At 43.4% G+C, this 15,684-nt stretch overlaps 1 protein-coding gene across 6 annotated transcripts in view; it reads right to left on the reverse strand.

Annotated features, from left to right (window-relative positions):
* EP400 (E1A binding protein p400) overlaps window positions 1–15,684 on the reverse strand; it is a 1,542,855-nt gene that overhangs the window by 44,766 nt on the left and 1,482,405 nt on the right. The gene's annotated exons all lie outside the window — the stretch shown is intronic.

Genomic DNA, 15,684 nt, shown 5'->3' on the forward strand with positions numbered 1-15,684 from the left:
CCCTAATTTACCATCTACACTTTTTGGTCAAAAATAGAGCAGAAAAATTAAAACTAAAATTGTTCAAATAAAAAGAATATGATCAATAGACAGACCTCTTACATTTGATGATGTATGGGAATATGACTAAAAGATGACTATGGGTGTCCTTTAGCAAAGCATCCGTAGGATTGTATATGCGATGCGCTGAACACATCTGGCTTTGTCACCCAAGTAAGTAAAGGCTTGTCACTGTCATGACAAACTAGTGGTCATAAGTCCTGGTTACTGCAGACTAACATGACCTCATCTAAAATTAACGGCAATGGAACAGCACTACACTAATATGAAATGGAAGTCGGTTCACAATAGTCGGTCTCTAGCACACTATGCACAGGCCAGTGGCCAATGGTCCTATTTTTGTCTCCCTATCTGGGAATGCAATGACGACTGTGGTGCCTTGAGGAAAGTGGGATACAGGAGTGTTAGGACAGTTTTTCTGAAGTGCAGCTAAGGGCTTAGTAAAACTAATCAACTGGGACAGTATAAGAATCCACTCTTAGTACTAGGCTGTAACACCGGAGTTCACGGCAGCATAGAAAGAGCCAGCCTTATCTTAGGATGGAGAGAGGGCTGTAGAATCAGTACAAATTAAATTGTAATACATAGGGTCCAAATAAACCCTGAAACACTGTGTATAAAAATAAAGGATTTATTTAAATACAGGTAGGCCCAAATAAATCTAGGGGTAAATAAGTACCAACACATTATATGAAATCACAATTAAGAAAACACAACTCTATACTTGAAGGTACACAGACCAAAGTATAAACCTTATTTGGAACACAACAGTTTTTCTAGGGAAGTCAAAACATTTTCATACACATTCTGTATAGGTCACACCTATTCTTGGTGAGTAAAAACCAACGGTTACTTTCACAATTACATTCAGTAATGCAAGGGCAGTAGACCCTATCAGTTGTACAGTGACGCTCAGTACAAATCAAATAATCAGTCAACTGGACAATATACTTTGTGTGAGTAGTGGAACACTTATTCCAGGTACAGTAAAAACCTTTAACTCCTTTTGTGATAACACAGTTATACTAGGTGAGTAAAACCTAAGGATGTAATTTTCAATTACAGGTGCTTTTGAGATCAGTGAAACACAGCTTGAGGTAAGCAGTAACTCCTGTCACTTATTTTTGGGATGGCACACCGCTAACTTAAGGTAAGTAAAACCCATATAATGTTTCAATCTCCCAAGGGGTCCAGGTTAGATCCTTCCCAACTATACAAGCAAATGATGTAGGACTTATAAGGGACAGTTAGAACCACAGACTGGGTTAGATAGCAAAGGGAAAGTAAACCTTAATGTTACACTTTACTGAATGACAAAGTTATTCTAGGTAGGCAACAACAACCTAATACAGACTCATTCTGGACAGGCTAACAGCAAGTCAGGGGAAGAAAGACCCAGTTGGGGGACACTCATACAATTATCCTAACAGGACTAATCTGGTGATACCAACAGTTGGAGGACACTCATCCAATTACCCTGCAGGAATAATCTGGTGAAACCAACATATTACTTTTGAGAAGAGACACACACTAATCAAGGGGGAGTAATATACCTTCACATCTACTTTCTATTAGAATGGCAAAACAGCTTCTAGGGAAAGAAAAGATGTTAACCATACTTTTAAGAATAGTGCATCACACATCCAAGATAAGGAAGAACTTTTTTTAATTGTTCACTCTTAGAGTTACAGTTACCAACCAACTCTAAAAGTGAATTCCTTGTAAAAACACTTATTTTCGTTTCTACGCAAAAGGCCTAATCCCTTAAAAGTATTTCCCTTATTCTTGGAGCATGAGTGTTCTCAGTGGCAGAAGGGGGCAGGGAGGTCAGCAGGATCCAGTGTCCAAAAGGCAGGGTCAAGATAGGTTCGGAATTCGGAAGACCGTGCACCACACAATGGCTTGAGGTCCCAGGGTACTACAAAAACGCAAGGTTGCAGCAATGCGTGGGATGGCTCAAAATGCAGGTCTTCTTGAGTCTAGTCGAACTCACCAGGCTTTGGGTCGTCGTTTTCGGAGTCCCCAGGTCGCGATTGGAAGGAAGGGCTACAGCAGGCTCTCTGGTCGCTGGAAATCGTTTCTGCTGCTTATCCTTCATCCTCCTCTTCGGTTTTGGTTCCAGTGGTCGACTAGTCTTCAGTTTCCAGGTTCGCAGTATCAGTAATTACAATACAACTTCTGCATCATCTCCCTGCATTTTACAAGAGGGGGCGGTCTGGTTGTCCAGTCAGGACAGTCGCGCCCCCCCCACAAGACAAAGGGCTGTGGAGTTTTGGACTCCTCCCTCGCTTCCTGCCCTCACAGACTGGAGCATGGGCGGGGAGTCCAGGGGACTCCCGCCAAAGATATAAATCATACAAAGATATTTCCCGCCCTGGATGTCAAGGGAAGGAACAAAAAAGGACAAACACTAAAATGGTGAAAAAAAGAAGACTGGGCCATTTTGGTCAAATGAGCACCCTTAGGTGCCTGTACTGCAGCTGTGACCACAGCCCGTGGTATAGGTGTACCAAATTAATACAAGGTATCACTGCCACCAGCCATTGAAGGTAAGCGTGTCCCTGTAACAGAATTGCTACAGTTTTAATGTGAAAGGGGATACATTGCATCTCCCCAGCCCTCAACATAAGGTGGGGTGTGCTGGTTTCACAAAATAAAATGTAAAAGGAATCCAAAGATCGTCTCTACCCTTGGGAACTGTAGTTCTCTCAAGGTTAGCAAAAGAAAATTAAAAGGGGAGCCCCTAGGGCAACCCAGCAACAACAGGCACTTGCTGCCAAAAAGTTGTTAGAGGGTAACTTTAAAAAGACACTATGGAGAGTCAAAAAAATGACACCCATAAAAAAAAAAGAAAAAAAAAAGAAGAGTAAAAGATTCTGTGAAGGTGGAAAAAGATTCCCACTCAGAGGTATTAAGGAAAACTATCCCACTAGTAAAGCAAAAGGTTCTGGGGTTGACCCAGGTCAGGAATATTTACCATTTCTATGAAAATCATACCCAACAAGGAGAAACAGAGTATCCGCCACAATGGTAACTTGTAGAAATCAATGCATTCAGTTGCCTGTTCTCCTGTGTCATGTAATGATTGTGATGCATTTCGGTGCTATTAGGATGAGGTAGCTACTAGCCGCCTGGTATTATGCAAAAATGCTGTGCAGCAGCGCTTGGACAAATGGAACATCCAAACTCGATTGGACATTAGAACCTGTCTGCAGAATGCATAGTGAGTAGCTGTTCAGATGGATTTCTAAAATTTTAGAAGGCCAAGCTAGTTATGGTGAACAGGAAGACTTTTGGGTTTTGCAGAGAGCAATCGAGGCTTAATCATTGGAGAGTGAGTGAGGTCAGGGGTTCCAATGAGTTCACACTGTATAGAACACAATTTAGCTTGCTTAGACAGTCCGTGTTAGGGAAATGTAATATTTTTATGCTTCATCCCTGGATTTCCGGGCCTTTTTCTTTTATCCTGAGTGAGTGGAGCCTTTTCCCACTCATTCATTCTTATGGGTTCTGTCTTTTGGAACTCTGTTCTCTGTACCTTATTTGTCCTATGGAGTCTATTTTTCTCTATACCCCTTTAAGGCATCTGTATTTTACTATTGCAGCACACAGCTCCATATGGGTAGTGTTGCTGGCCACTCTTTGTGTCCTCCTTTATTTTCTTTATCCTAGAGTAACTACAGTAAATTCAGTTCTTCAGGATACTTAGCATCTCTCCTAAAAACGTTGCAGTCAGAGATTTGCAGAAGGCACCTTATGTGGAGTGCCAAAGGGATACCTAGTATCCCCCCTTCTCTTTGCTCCTGTGACTTTTTAGTCACATAGACAACCTCCTAGTTATGGCTGGTGGCATTGGACGTGTTCTACCAACGAGAGTGTGATTTTTCGATCGCCCACAGGCTGTGTCCATAGCCCTGGTAGTGCACAATAGGGGCACACAAGTACTAACTTGGGGGCTTCCTTCTTTTTTCGGCACTTCTAGCGTAGTTGTGCTTTGTTAGCCCTTCTACCATTCTGGCAGAGGGGGGTGGAGGGGTATAAAGTAATTATTTAACTGTCAGTTTTAAGTAAGCCTTCTTTAAAAAGGGGCAATATGCAACAATGAAAAGACACTTCATAACACTTCCTCAGATTTAAGATAAGCAAGTAAATTCCCTTTTGGGATGCCTCACACACACTTCCTATACCCTGAGGTGACTTCAATTAAGTTTAACAGGTTCTCAGAGCATGTGAAAACTTTTCAATCGCCCAATGAAGTCTAGATTAGATCTTTGCCAGCAATACAAGTTAAATGTATGCACCACCTATGAGAGACAGTTAGAATCAAAGTCAATGGGCAGGGAGCCAGGACAGCAAAAGTCAATTTGAACAATGTCTATGGAGCCGAGGCACTTCTTTAGATAGCACAAAAGTCTTGCACAAAGTTTAGAGTTTGTAATAGAATCACTGTTGGGCAACAAGCTGTGAGGCTTGTGAGGGGCAGAGCTGGAATCAACTTTGCAAAAAGCAGCTACTGCAATTCCAAAGTGAGATGATGCAAGCTACTGACAAGAGTTAAGTACCCCCTTAGTCAAAACAGTACCTTACGTTTGAAGAGGAAGATCCAGCTGGCTTCTGTTCTGTTGCAGTCTTGCAGATCCAGGGTTCCTGGGCCTTAGTGGTGGGGACAAGAGGGCGGACGTCTGGAGGACTCCTGCACTGCAGTTTGAAGGTCGGCGGCGGCTACAGGCTCTTCAGATCCGCAGCATTTCACAGTTTCAGCTACCGGCAAACAGCACCACCGAGGATCTGGTGGGGTAACTTAGTCTTGGGTCGTCCTGCTTCAGGAGGGTCCCCGGGATCTTCCTCGAGTTCTGGTCCGGCTTAAAGACTATGCACTCGTTAGGCAAGATTGTATGCAGTACCCTTTGCGTGCACTACAACAACCCTCACCTCCTGGCAATAGGAACCCAACCTTTGGTATAAGTCTGTACTACACAGGTTGGTAGTGTGGTCGAGTAGCCAGGCCCATCTCAAGAGGGGTCAATGTGAGCTGTAGGGGAGTTGCACAGAGATTCACAGTGACAAGTATTCATATAAACTCTTACACACAAGGTTTCTTGATTAAAACAATTAATATATTTAACAGTCAGTTTGAGTAAGCTTTCTTCAGAAGGGCAGTATAATAGTAACACATACACTCCAAAATACACACTGTTAGTTTCTCTAAATCAGCAAGTAACCATTTGGGATGGCACACAGACACCTTAGTAACTAGGACACTGTGGACATTAATATACAACTGTTTGCATTTAGAACCAGACTTAAGAGTATGTCAAAGAAAAAGGTCACAAGAGCTCACCGAAATATTCTGAAGCAGGGAAGTGCCTTCGAACCCCCCCACCCCCAATACAAAGTTAGTTAACCCCTTCCTGTAAGGAAGACCAAACACAAAGTCAGAGGGAAGAAGAGTCATTCAGGGAGCCAGGCCAGTCCAAAGTCAATTGATCAAAAGTCTAGGTGAGCTGAAGCACTTCTTGTAGGTAGGTAAAAGTCTTGCACAATGTTTTAGAAGTCTTTGTAGAAAAGAAGATTTCAAAGCAGGGCCACAAGCCGATTAGGCTTGTGAGGTAAAAAAGTTGATAGTAACTCTACAAAAGCAACCACGACAAGTCTCAACTGAACAAGTGAGGTTACACAACAAGAGGCAAGTTCTCTTATACTTTACAGTACCTTTGGTTAGAAGAAAGGGGCTTTGGCTGGCTTTTGTTCCAGTACAGCTCTGTAGATCCCGTGTTCCTGGGCCTCAGTCACGGGGACAAGAGGGAGGACTTCTGGGGACTCCTGCACTGCAATGGGACGGTCACCGCTCGCAACCGGCAATCTTTCCAACAAGTGGCACTTCGGTGTCAGCTCCTCGCGGCTAGCGGAAATAGCAACACCGCTGCTCTGGGAAACAGTAGTTTATCCCAGAGAAGGAATTTAAACCTATATGAAATTTGAAAGACTTCCATGTGCCACTGCACTGAAGGTGATGCGTGACACAATGTAAAAGATGATGCCGATGGAGTTTCTCAGACTCCATAACCAAAAGAAACAACGTTCAGAAACCACAATAAAATACATAAGTGGGGAAAAAGGGTCTCACTCTCTCCAGGTTAACAAAATCAAGTCCTCAAAATCCAGCAAAGTTTCTGGGGGTCTCCAAGGTGGGTGGAATTAGCACATTTCTGAGAATTCTCCCCAACACCTCAGGTCAGATCAAATGAACTGATTAACTTGGCTGAACCAAGTTTGTCCACCAGCTCATCTGTCCTGGGTAAAGGATTGGCATCAGTCGTGGTGACTGCATAAAGAGCTCTATAGTCCACACAGAGTCTCAACTCCTTGGTTCCTGCTTTTGGCACTCGTATAGCTGGACTAGCCCGTGGACATGTAGATGGCTTATTACCCCAAGATCAAGCATCTTCTTGACCTCTTCCTTTATGTGCAATCTTACATCCGGTAACCCCTGCTGTTGACAGGGAGACTGACACCAGTGATAATTCTTAGTATTGTCCACTATTGTACTGTAAGTTATAATTGTAAGTACTGTAATATAATGCACAGCATTGTAACTTAAGCTGGACAATCCTCTTCTTGCTTTTCCACGCCCAAATACCCTCAGGTCTGGTGCGCGCTATAAATAAATAAGTGAGAATATCATGCTAGCCCAAAGGGGTCAAGCATGGTGTCAGTTCTGGTCTGGAAACATAAGCCTTCAGACGTTAGTGTGATAGACCCTAGGGGCCTTCTTGGGATTGCCAAAGTCCACTAAATAATTGACCTCTCCAAGCTTGCCCACAACCTTGAAGGGTCCAATGCATTTGTCCTGTAAGGCCCTATCCCTTGTAGGCACCATAACTAGAACTAGCTGGTCCGGAGTAAACTCCACTATGTTGGCCTTCTGGTCATGCCAATGTTTGACCAGAGTATGACGTGATTTTAAGTATTCGGACGCTTCTGTCATCATGAGTGACACTCTCCTCTGGAGACCTAGCAGTCAGTGACTCTCACTGGCTTGAGGGAAGGAGCACTCTCCAACCCTTCCTTGACCTGGGCCAAAGGGGCCTCTAACCAGATGACCATAGACCAGTTCAAAGGGCTGAAGCCAACCCCTTCCTGAGGGACTTCTCTACAAGCAAAGAGAAGGGATGGCAGTAGAACGTTCCACTTTATTCTAAGGGGTTTCTCTAAAACACCCATCATGCTCTTCATAGTTCTGTTAAACCTTTCCACCAACCCACTGATTTGTGGATGGTAGGCTGTTGAGAATGTGTAGGTCACTCCACAGTTTTCCAACATGGTCTGCATGTAGTGGGACATAAAATGTGACCCCCAGTCAGTGATGACCTCCTTAGGAAAGCCAACCCTGGTAAAGATACTAAGGAGGGCCTTAGCCACTGCCCGAGCAGTAACATTTCTCATAGGTATGGCTTCAGCGTACCTGGTAGCATGGTCTACCACAATCATAAATTGGTTGCCTGAAGTTGGAGGGTCTAGCGGACCAACAATGTCAATCCCCACCCTCTCAAAAGGAACAGCCACCACTGGGAGGGGCACCAAGGGTGCCACATCCTTGGCTCCACTCTTGCCAGATGTCTGACAAGTGCGATAGCTTCTACAGTATTTATCTACATCAGACCCCATCTTAGGCCAGTAGAAATAAAGAGTGAAGCCGGGCCGCGTAAAGGGCGACTTCTGTGTTTCCTGCTTTGCCGATGGCCGCAGGAGCAACTACGTCTGGTCGCAGTCAGAAGTAAGTCATCCTCTACACGGACGAACAGGGTAAGCAAATGAGCTATCCCTCTTCCATTCTTTAATACAATTTAAATGGGCAAACTACATCAAGTACAACTTGCTATCCATATTGACTTGATCATCAAGAAAGGTTCAAATTAATTTTGATTCTGGGCAACTGTTCCTTGGGGACTGCGGGGCACACATTTTGTTGCGACCTTTGACTCGAGGACCTCCACATCTTAAAGCGATAGGTCAAAATTTCAGCCATTTAACTATACCTGCGCAAGCGCCCAATTTTTATTTTTATACAACTTTGTTGGCTCACCAATTAAGTTTTAAATATGAAGTTGCGCAGCAAAGCCCTACAAGATGATCATAGATGCCCCGAATGGGATGGCTCCTATACAGAGGAGCTAGTAACCCAAGATACAGATTTAACATCACATAGCGCTCCCACTCTAAACTTGGCTGCGACTAACATAACTGCAGCGCAGGTGCATGGGGGGCACATAGGGTTCTTGTCAACTTCTAGTACCCCATTTGATATTGCACATTCATGGAAGTGTGGGTTGGGGTATACTACCACTACCAATAAAATTCAAAGGAAAATTGAGGAACATTTTGGCGGAAAAAAACAAAGCCAAAGTGAGAATGATACCCATTATAAGAGCAAAATCACTACAGGTAGTAAAGATAAGGAGCTCTCGCCTAGAAAATATCTCCCCCCCAGCGATTATGCAAGAAGTGAACATTACTGTAACCGATGTAATATTTGACACAATGAGGGAAGGAGCTGGAAAGGGGGGGCAGGGGGGTGGACACCCATGCTTGTCCAAAACACTGGAAAAGAAGTAACTGATACAACTATGGAAGTAGCTCAAGACTTTAAGCTTACAACAGAAGAAGAGGCCTTGAAGAATTGGAGTACTGCTACTTCAGCAGCTTTGAACTTTGTATTAAACTCCCTGGTAACAGTCTTTGATCGATTGAAATTGGACGTACAACTACAAGCTGGAACTCTTGGAGTTGACCAGAGAAACAGCCTGTATAGAACCAGCAATAGTGGTGATTACCTCAACAATACATACAGTAATTATACCATCATTGAAAGAGCAGAGGGTGGACCTCGCAAAACAAGGCTATCAGCCATTGAAATAACTTTGGCAAGAAATAGAGAGGAGGAAGAGAAGCAGAAATGCCTACTGCTAGAAATATTATCCTTACTAAAGGTTGAAAGATCAATGAAGGAAGGGGGCTCAGAAGGCTCCTATAATGAAGATCATGGAACTGACTTCTTTGATGACACCCCCCTCTCGGAATCTGTCCTGGAAGAATTTAGAAGACTGGACCACGTCATAGGAGAAGAAGAAGATGGAGTAACCGAACCCCTTACATCTAAACAAGGGGTTTCCCATTAGAAAATAATAATGCAAGGTCCCTAGATTGGATAGAAGCTGGTGAGCAAGTATCCAAGGGAAGAAGGAAAGCAAAGAAAAAAGAGGCAAAGAGAACAATGGCATTTCCAGTTGCCCTTCGAAGACAGCAAAAAAAAGGCAACAAATTTGGTAAGTGTCGAACCCATAAAAAGTAATGAGAAGGTAATCACAATCCAGGAAGAAACATCAGAGGAAGAGTTTGGAGACAAAGGTCAGGATATAACTAATGAAAGACGAAAAAAACCCTTGAAAAAAATGGAAAGCCTACGACAGATGTGAAGGAAAAAAAACAAAGTAGACAAAGAGGTTACAGATTCGATGTACAAAAAGAAAGATCTGAATCCCAAAAAGAAAAAGAATGTCAATGTGGGCCTGCAGACAGTTCCTATAGAAGTTCCACAGAGCATAGACACAGGGGCCGAGAGCTCTACAAATCTCCCAGAGAAAATAGAAGAAAAGAGGGGGAACTTTGGCATCAAAAGTTGCCCTTCAATAAAGGGACCTCCGTGGGCCCCAATATTTCTGGGGAAAGAAAGCACAAGTCTACTGAAAAAGAAATAGTTGTTGCAATAGAACCATCTATAAAAATAAAACAAGCATCTCACGGAAATATAATTGCTCCCACGCAGGTCGAAACTAAAAATGGACAAGGCAAAATGAAGGAAATAGAAGATGACCATAAGGAAAAAACAAAAGATCGCACAAATATGGACAGTCTGGAGGAGAACCCACAAATTCAGCCACTGGCGGATAAACTGGAAGAACAAGAAAACACTGTACCAAAATGTTGGCTCAGGGCGCTGAATAAAATTCTGCAGGAGGGCTGTGCTTGGTTACTTCAATAAAGTCCCGAACCTCTTTCTTTTAGGATCCGGAGATCTAGAATATGTAAAGTTTCCAAGCAGAAACAACTCGAAACTGATAGAGGTAAGGTTTGCATCACTAAAGGCATGGAAAGCAATAAAATATAATTTAAAAAAAACTAGAAAAAGTTAATCTCCAAATCTTGGAAACATTCCCGAATGAATTACTGAGAGAAAAAGAAAGTGGGAGTCTTGCCTCCGAAGAGCCAAATTTAAGAGCTACGGACTTCGAAAACCAGAAAGCATGTGCGAACACCCAGGAGAATAATGGAGACTTGAAAATTAACACGCTAGCGGCGCTACCAGAGATCCTTATGCAGGTACTTCAAAGTTTGGGATTGGGGCAACAGAACCTTTAGGCAAGGTGAAATAAACATCACAAGCTGGAATACCTGTGGACCAAATTCTTTCAAAGAAAATTGCAGAAGGAAAGCTCTTTCAATTCTGATGTCATTTTACTTCAAGAGACTTGGCATACGCATCCAATAGAAATGGAAGGTTTTACAATATTTACTGTACCAGCAATTCAAAAACCAGAAGGCCGACCATCTGGAGGGCTTTTACTTGGTGTCAATTACTCATTGAGAAAAGAGGTTATGCTCTTACATAAAGGAGATGGTATTCTTGCAAGCAAAATAAGAGTGCAAACAGAGGGACATCTGTACCTTGTAATAATAAACGTGTATTGGAACCAAGCACAAATTAGCCTCCAAAACTTTAATCTGAAGTGGACCTCAGTATTGGAAAAGACTGCATTGTTTCATGGTGAGGCCAGTGTGATCTTGGGAGGTGACTTGAATGCACAATGCCTAACACCACAGGACCCCAACAATGACTCAAAATGGGCAAAAAAGTCAAAGGCAGGAATGCAATGGGTAAATTACTTAAACTCTCGGGGTCTTTACATGATAAATGGCTCAACTCGGGGAGATAATCCATCAAGACCAACCTGGATGCGAGGAAACTCCTTCGCCACACTGGACTATTTTTTTGTTTCAGAAGTTCTACAAAGGAAATAGTAATGGAGACCATATGGGGAGAAGGGAGTGACCATGCTCGCTTAAAAGCTAGTTTTCAAAACCCCAAGAAAATAGAGTCGGAAAAATACGCCCATGATCCAACTGTGAGAAAAGGCAAAGTAGTATTGGTAAAATATAAGAGGGAAAAAAGCTAAATAAAAAACTGAACAACATCCCTCTTAAAGAACAAAAGGAAAACTGCAGGCCTGAATGCTTTAAGTCATTTATTTGGTCTGTCTATCCACCAACTACAGGGGTACCGCAGAAAATAACTCACCATCAACACTCATTTGATGAAGAAACCTGGGAACGGAAAAAAAGCCTAAGGAGAGATGCAGACATTTGAAGAAAAACATAAATCAAATAGAGTAACGAAGAGAACTGCAAAAACTCAAAAGAGGTTATAAACAATGGTCCAGAGCAAGGAAAGCACTGAGGATCCAACAAGATAATGAACAGATACTTTCAGCCCTTTGCAAAAATAGTACACGCAACTTTTGGTCAAAGATAAACAAAGCGGGGAAGAAAGCAGGTGCCAAAAGTATCCAATGCAATTTGGTAACTGAAAAAAGCTGGATAGATTACCTCACAAAGAACTTCAAAAATATATCAGACTATAAAGGAGGGAAACAGGAAACTGCACAATGCAAACTCAAATACGACAAATTTAATAGAAGAACTCATTGAGTGCCTCAACATCAAAGGCAGCGGGCCTTAAAAGATAATGTAGAAACATGGGCAAATCTCCTTTACAACCTTTTCAATGAGATACTAGAGTCAAAAAGATGTCCTGCCTCATGGAAGCAAGCAGTTGTTAAACCATTCTTTAAGGGGGTGGGGGGTGGTAGATCACAGCCAGAGAATGATAAGCCGATCGCCCTCCTGGACATCGAGGACTGGGCTAAAACATCAAATATCGCATCAAAATTTCAAATAGGGTTCAGATGTGGCATGTCCACAACACTAAACGGTCTAACCCTGAACCTCCTAGCAGAATATTCTAAAGACCATGGGGAGGGCCCGATATACGGAGCCTGGATAGATTTTTCAAAGGCTTTCGATTTAGTAATACGAGGGAAACTGTGGGCCAAACAGACTGGGGACTACCAAGAAGGTTGCTATCAATACTAATTGAGTTACATAAGGACACCTCGTTGATGGTAAGATTGGATGAGGCTTGTCATCTTACCAACTCAATCAGTGTTGAACAAGGTGTGAGACAAGGTTGCCTGGGAGCCATTCTTTTTTAATCTGTACTCGTCAGACCTAGGGGCCTTTCTGCAATCCTGGACGATGGCGAGCCCAGAATTAAATTCCACCAACATTTTTTGGCTCGCCTATGCAGATGATATCGTCCTGTTTTATAGGACAGCGATAGGCCATTCAATAGATGTTGTAATCCTAAGTGCATTTTCCAAAATGAATGGACTTCAGATAAACCTAAAGAAATCCAAAATTCTAGTGTTGAAACATCCGGCAAAGATCATGAACTATGGAAAATGGTTCTTCGAAGGAGAGGCAATTGGGAGAACAGAAGAGCTAGTTTATTCGGGTTATCCGGTGCTCTCCTCACCATCAGTTAATAAATCGGAAACAGAAATGAGACAGAAGGTTGAGAAAGCGGTGCCACAAATGAAAAAATCCTCTGACTTCTGTAAATTTTCAATTCTGCCACTAAATGTTTTACACCGCAAAAATAGTATTGGTGCTCTTTTATGGGTTGGAAGCACAACCAACATTGTGGTACATCAACTGGCAAAAAGTGGAAAGTCAACTTTGGAAAAGATCCCTGGGCTTGCATAATTGCCTCCCTATGCCTGTCCTAAGGTTTTAACTTGGCCTAAAATCATTACAGCAGCAAGTGGGTTGGAGATTACTTTGACTGTATAGGCTGATAATAATCCCCCAGAAAAACTCCCTCTACAAGGACATAAAATCACAGCTTCAATTCGACAGATCTAAGATACTCCGACAGCTGGAAGCAAAAGTCATGAGCATTTTAATAGAGGCTGATTCAGCGTTGGAAACATTGAAAGAGAACCCTCTGAAAGCTAAGAAAGAAACAGAAATAATGGACTGGATTAAAACTGTGGCAGAAATGCGGCGTTCAAAACCAAATAGCTTCATGACTGTGGAAAAAAAGCTGGGAGAACTGCCAAAGTATCTGCAAAAGCATCCTAATCAGGATTCTAGAAACATTTTTTAGAACACGATTACACTTAATCCACACAGGTGAAATTTTAAGTGTTAGAGGCCAAAAACATAACACCATTATCTTTTGTAGAATATGTGGAGATACAAAAAAAAATCTGCAGCATCTGTCCAGAGATTGTGAAGGAACTTGGGAAACTAGAATAATCTATTTTTCGAGGTTTGTAAATACAGTGGAATGTTTGCTCTCTGAACATTTTTGGAACCTCCTAAATCTCGGGGTATAACACTGCCCTAACAATTGCAGTAGGACAGGTCCTAACAAAGATTGGTCTATTATCCACGGAAACTAGTGACAATGTGGACATTAGTATAAAGAGACTAAATGGAAAGCTGGACTTCGAATCGTTGGATGCCTAATATCTTACCTCTTGGACAGAATATGAATTTGTACTAGAGGTTCCTTAACAAATTTCCAAAATTGAAATCTTTCTTTTCATGTTAAGAGGGTCTGAAATGTTTGATTTATATATTTTACTTGTAAAATTTGTCAAATTGATTTTTTTCCTCTTTTTGTAAAGGTCTAATGTGATCCAAAAAAAAATAAAAAAAATAAATAAAGAGTAATCCTTTCATTGGTCTTCTTAAAACTTAAGTGACCAGCCAAAGGAATATCGTGGGCTAACTGTAGAAACTGGGGTCTCACCTCCTGAGGCAGTACAAGTCTTCTGTAGTCCCCTGGGGTAGACTCTATAGGCTCACTGTAAAGGAGGCCATCCTCCCAGTACAGCCTGTGCTTCCCTGGCTCTTGCCGTTCCAGCTGGGAAGCTGTCTGTTGGTGAAGACCTTCTAGAGACAGACACTCTCTCTTACCTCTGCTCAAGTCTGCACTGGAGGGTCCACCTTCTGCAAGTAAAGTTTGCAGCTAAGGATGGTCTTTGGGATCCAGATCTTCAACATAGGGAAGGTTTTCTTCCAACTCTGTTTCACCAGTAGCTGACTCTTCTGAGTTTGGTTGTTCCTCCCACACAGCCTCAGCTGGGGAAAGGGTCACAGGGGTGACCAAGGATGCCCTTGTCCTTTGAGCAGGTTTAGGTGCAATACCTTTCTTTTTTCCAGTGACCTTGGTTTTCCCCTTTGTCGCTTTCTTTGGCCTGGAAATAGAAGGGTGCGCTTCCTGTGGACTGGGGGTAAGGAACAAGTTACTTACCTGTAACTGTTGTTCTCCAGCATGGGTCTGGCATGGATTCACATGCTCATGAATATTCCCCGTCGTCAGGCTGGGAATCCTCGGTAAAGAAAAAACCAGTATCAGTTTCGTTTCTGATCTGTCTTTCGTAGTAATAACCAATCACTGGTCTCTGCGTCATACTGACCACAGCCAATGACTGCCCTCTACCTAAGCACCGCCTCTGGCAGCCATCTTCAGATTTGGAAGCACGTGAAGTGGCAGTATGACCAAGTGAAGAGCCGCAGAGGGGTAGGCGGGAGGGTTCGCATGTGAATCCATGCCAGACCCATGCTGGAGAACAACAGTTACAGGTAAGTAACTTGTTCCTTCTCCAGCATGGGGTCTGGCATGGATTCACATGCTCATGAATAAAGAATACATAGCAGTACACACATGCACAACCACGGGAGGTGGCAAAGGCTCAACATTAAGCATCACATCAACTCAACATTAAGCATCTTACCTCCTCACCAGGCTCACCTCAGGCGAACAGGTTGCGCAGCACTGCTTGGCCGACCCTGGACTCCTCCCTGGAATCCCGGTCGACGCAGTAGAATTTCGTGAAGGTGTGCGTCGACCTCCACGTAGCAGCCCTGCATATGTCCAGCAGGGGCACACCAGATAGGAACGCCGTGGTAGCTGCGATCGCTCTGGTGGAATGGGCTCTCGGACGGCCAGGCAGCGGTCGGTTTGCCAACCGGTGACAGTACATGATACAGCCGGAGAGCCATCTGGAGATGGAAGCCTTCGAGAGAGCCTTCCCCTGATTGACAGGTCCAAAGTTCACAAAGAGTTGTGACGTCTTCCGAAACCCCTTCGTGCGGTCCACGTAGAACTTCAGCGCTCTAGCTACATCCAGCGAGTGCAAAGTCCTCTCAGCCGGCGACGAAGGCGACGGGAAGAACACAGGTAACACCAAGGGTTCGTTGAGATGGAAGTCCGACGGTACCTTGGGCATGAAGGAGGGGTGCGTCCTGAGCACTACCCTCGTGTCGTGGAAAGTCAAGTACGGGGCCTTGCAGGAAAGGGCCTGGATCTCTCCCACTCGTCGTGCGGAGGTGATGGCCATAAGAAAAGCTGTTTTCCACGATAGAAACTTCAACGGGGCCGAGTGCAGAGGCTCGAACGGAGGTCCCATGAGCTTGGTCAGCACCACGTTGAGC

This window comes from Ambystoma mexicanum, chromosome 10 (assembly GCF_040938575.1).
Source record: "Ambystoma mexicanum isolate Mex_15411 chromosome 10, UKY_AmexF1_1, whole genome shotgun sequence".
NCBI classification, from domain to species: domain Eukaryota; kingdom Metazoa; phylum Chordata; class Amphibia; order Caudata; family Ambystomatidae; genus Ambystoma; species Ambystoma mexicanum.